The following is a 4,325-nucleotide window of genomic DNA, read 5'->3' as shown; positions in this document are numbered from 1 at the left end:
GAAAAAGATTAAATGATAAGAAAAATATAAAGTGCTTGGCAGGGTGCCCAGCACATATTAAATGCTCCCAAAATGCTATTTTTATATATTCTTTCTAGTCATCTGTTTGAAAAAATTGTCATCTAATGCAGGGTTTGTCTGATGTCTTTCTTTTATTCCTACACCTACCACTCATAGAAACTGTGAAACATGATAATGGGCATGACCTTTGATTCTATGTCTGTTTCTTTGTGCTGTTGGTCCTACGTATCTCCCACAGCATTGTAAGCGATTGTAGTGCACGGGCTGCACACACTGTTCTCTTGATTTTCTCTTACCAGTGCGTACATGCACACACACAGCTAATTCCCAATGATGTGGTTGCCTTAGCTCTCTAACAGCTGGAGAGATGCAGCATGTCTAGGTTACAATATTTACTGCCTGTGTCATACAACTGAGTAACTAGTTAACCAGCTATCCAAGGAAGAAAATCACAGGTTGATCAGAAACTATGGTAACAGTTCCTGTGGGTCGATTTCAGAATTCACCGTCTCACTCAGCGTTTAGCTCTTTCTCTAAGAGAGACACTGTGGTTACATGTCATAATTCCCCGTCAGTATATGGGCTGTTGTACAAATGGATGCAGTAAGGAAGGAAGACACTGCTTACTTCCTCAAGCTTGGTAAACATCATACCAGGAGTGTCATCTTTACTAAGAGATGTGTAACAATCATGGAATGTTTGCAGGATAAATAAAGGTCTCGTTAGTTGGATGCTAAAGCAATTAACCTGTAGAGAGCCAAAAGGGCAACAAAAGAAAAACCACTGAATTAGGCCCACATTTAATGTCACTTATCGTCAGTTAATCCCAGCTAATAAAATAGATGAGGTCCTACTTTTCCTTACGGAAGAAGTTAAAGCCAATTTTTTAAGGAACTGTGACACTTCCTAAATGACCATGTCAAGGAAGTAACTGAAATCACAAAACTGGTATTAGAAACCACGGCTACAGTATCCTGTGGCTGTTTTGTTTTGTTTTGCTTTTCCCATTGGTGGCTCCAGAGTGTCTAAGCAGGAAGGGATTTCAAGGCCACCTGGTTAGAAGAGGAGGATGAGGACCTGCCTTGCAGTTGTCTGAGCAGAGCGAGCACCCTTCTTGTGCATCTGGGGTGACGTGTCAGGGGGTGTTCTGACAGAGAGACCGCTTAGCCACGCTGTGACACCAGCACATCATATTCCCATGCTCGGGGATGGGGGATGGACACAGACTTTCATAAGAAAAACTTGTAACTGTTTTTCTGAACCATCAGAGTAGCAGCAGATAATCCCTGAACTGCTTTGGGTAGAGTCCTTTACTATATAACTAAGTTTTCTCATCAATAAAGGAGTTGGACGAAACCAATTCTGGTATCCTGCAATTCATTTATTACTAAAATGTCATTGATGTCTAAAAACTGGTAAGATTTTATGACACTAAATTCTCATTCTGGAAACTCTATTTCCAGCACACACACACACAAAATCTACAGCAAAGGTTATGCTGAGGGGTTAGACGGTTCCTAGGTAGGCAGGAGAACACAGTGGGGAAGAGCCTGGCTTAGTAGCCATAGTCCGGGCTTCCACACAGTGCCACCACTCCAGCTGTGTGCCCTCGGGCAAGTCCCTCCACCTCACTAAGCCTCAGTTCTGTTACTGTGAAATGGGGGCAATGGTCACTACCTCATGGGTTGTTGATCTGGTAGGTTGTAAGTACTCAGTGTTGTTTGCTATCATTAGTAAGGAGCCAACAGAAATACATGCAAAGGCAACTGAAGAAGGGTGAAATTCACATTTTATGGACCAAAAGACCTTTCTGAATCAGTATCATATTTACAGAGGACATTTCCTCCTCAAGTATAACCAGCTGCACGTTTATATTGCACTCCTAATATTAAGATGCTCATTTACTATTTAGTAATTAGCAGCAAGGTTATTGTAGTAACTTTCCTCTAGAAGGATCCTTCTCTCCTGGATTTCTAAAAATAAATAAACTGTGCATCTGATTACGGTGCATCTTATCACCTCACACAACAGAAACCACTTTGATTTCTCCTTTTAACTGCAGTGAGGTCACCTCCTGGGTTTGTGACATAGCAGTGGTTGCCACCGAGATGATAGCTTTATCAGCAACTCTGCTTTGCAATGACTTCACAGCAAGGTTACCAAGAAGCAGATGGGCTATGAAGGAGACAAACCCCTTGTCTAAACACAAATAGCATTGATAATTAATTAGCTGAAGCAGCAGAGGAAATTATGAAAATGTGTGAAAGGTAAAAGGATTTCTATTTATCACAGATTTGATAGTTCTATTCCTCTACTGCCAGAGGAAAATCACATCCCTCCTGCCCTGGGGAATGTTGCATGGTACACTGAATAAATGTGGCACTAACTGGTTCGAGTATGCTGGGGTTCACTTTCCAGACCCATTGATTTCTTGGTTAAAGTAGCAAAGATAGTTGTCTTTAGCCACTGTACTTTTTTAAGGTCCAAAAAAAGAGACTGTAAAACAAAACAAAACAAAACTACCTCAGATTACTGAGATGATTAAAGGATCACAGTGTCAACTTATGTCAATTTCTAAAGGCCCGATTTGAACATACAAAGCCTCCATTTGAAAATGTGTCCTTCGATGATAAAAACCCCTGTATTAATTTTAGGACTAGGATAACAAAATACCACAGACTGGGTGACTTAAGCAAGAGAAAGTTACTTTTTCATAGTTCTGGAGGATAGAAGTCCAAGATCAAGGTCTGGTTTCTTCGAGGCCTCTCTCCTCGGCTTACAGATGGTACCTTCTCGTTGGAAACTTACACAGTATTTCCTCTGTGCACACACATCCCTGATGTTTCCTCCTCTGTCCACATTTCCTTTTCTTATAAGATCAGATTGGATTAGGGCCCACCTTACTGGCCTCATTTTAACTTACCTCTTTAAAGGTCCTATCTCGAAATACTGTCACATTCTGAGGGGCTGCGGGTTAGGGCTTTAACATATGAATTTGAGGGGGACACAATTCAGCCCATATAGGTCTTACTTTATCATTTGGATACATGTAAATTACCTAGCACTGTATAGAACATCTTTCCTAACCAGATCTCCACCTCTTTTACAGCATTTACCTCCAGGAATATCACCACAAGCAGCATAGAGTAGAAAGCACCCCAGATTACTAGAAGTTCTGCAAATACCGCTATGCACCTAAGTGCCCTGCCTTTGCCATCTCCCTTCACCTTCCTTGGAAACTTTCGTTCGGCCTCTTTTCAGATAACATTTCTTCGATGGCTTCCCTGACTACTGGCCACCCCTGGTAGGGTTAATAATCCTTTCCTCCTTTGCACATAACTTATTGAAGTGCTTCTCATTGGTCTAACTGTATGTTGATGCAAGTCTGTTTCTCCTAGGAAATGGTGAAAGCTGAGTGATCAAACTCACATTCTCATTAATGCTTCTATCACCCATATTTTCCTCAATACACAGAACTTTGAAATGTTTTCTGTATGCCTGGGGACAAAGCAGTTGAACACTGTAAGGAAAAAAATTAAGAAAAGAAGGTGTATATTTTTTTTAAATACCATCCTTTAGAACCTACCAAATGCGTGGGTAGACAGATATGTGTGTGAAAGCTTTTCTCCCAAATGCAGGTCATTCATATGTCTGGGCTCTTCCAAGAACATATTTTAAGTTCGGTTCACAACTCATGGTCAGTCCTCTTGCGCACTAGCTCTGCTGATGGCTCCACTGTGTGTGGGTTGGGCTGATTTTTTTAAAAGAGTTTTTTAAATTGAGGTGTAGTTGATTTACAACATTACGTTAGACTCAGGTGTAAGACATAGTGATTCACAATTTTTATAGATTATACTCCATTTAAAGTTATTGTAAAATATTGGCTATATTCCCTGTGCTATACAATATATCCTTGTTGCTTTCTAATTTTATACATAATAGTTTGTACCTCTTAATCCCCTACGCCTAAATTGCCCCTTTCCAATTCCCCCTCCCCACTGGTACTCACTATTTTGTTTTCTCTATATCTGGGAGTCCGTTTCTGTTTTGTTATACTAATTTGTTTGTTTAATTTTTTAGATCCCATATATGATAACATAGATTATTTGTCTTTCTCTGTCTGACTTATTTCACTAAGCCTAATACCCTCCAGGTCCATCAGTATTGTTGTAAATAGCAAAATTTCATTCTTTCTCATGGCTGAGTAGTATTCCATTTTGTGTATGTGTGTGTGTGTGTGTGTGTGTGTGTGTGTGTGTGTGTGTGTGTGTGTATCACATCTTCTTTATCCATCCATCTATTAT

General features: G+C 40.3%; 1 long non-coding RNA gene across 1 annotated transcript; it reads left to right on the top strand.

Annotated features, from left to right (window-relative positions):
- The first annotated feature begins 2,264 nt into the window (after window positions 1-2,264).
- LOC141278482 (uncharacterized) lies at window positions 2,265-3,437 on the top strand. The gene is made up of 3 exons (XR_012331239.1): window positions 2,265-2,288; window positions 3,131-3,325; window positions 3,420-3,437. It is a non-coding gene; the product is annotated as an uncharacterized lncRNA (long non-coding RNA).
- The last annotated feature ends 888 nt before the right edge of the window (window positions 3,438-4,325 follow it).

This window comes from Tursiops truncatus, chromosome 4 (assembly GCF_011762595.2).
Source record: "Tursiops truncatus isolate mTurTru1 chromosome 4, mTurTru1.mat.Y, whole genome shotgun sequence".
NCBI classification, from domain to species: Eukaryota; Metazoa; Chordata; class Mammalia; order Artiodactyla; family Delphinidae; genus Tursiops; species Tursiops truncatus.
This window is presented reverse-complemented; position numbering and strand designations above follow the sequence as displayed.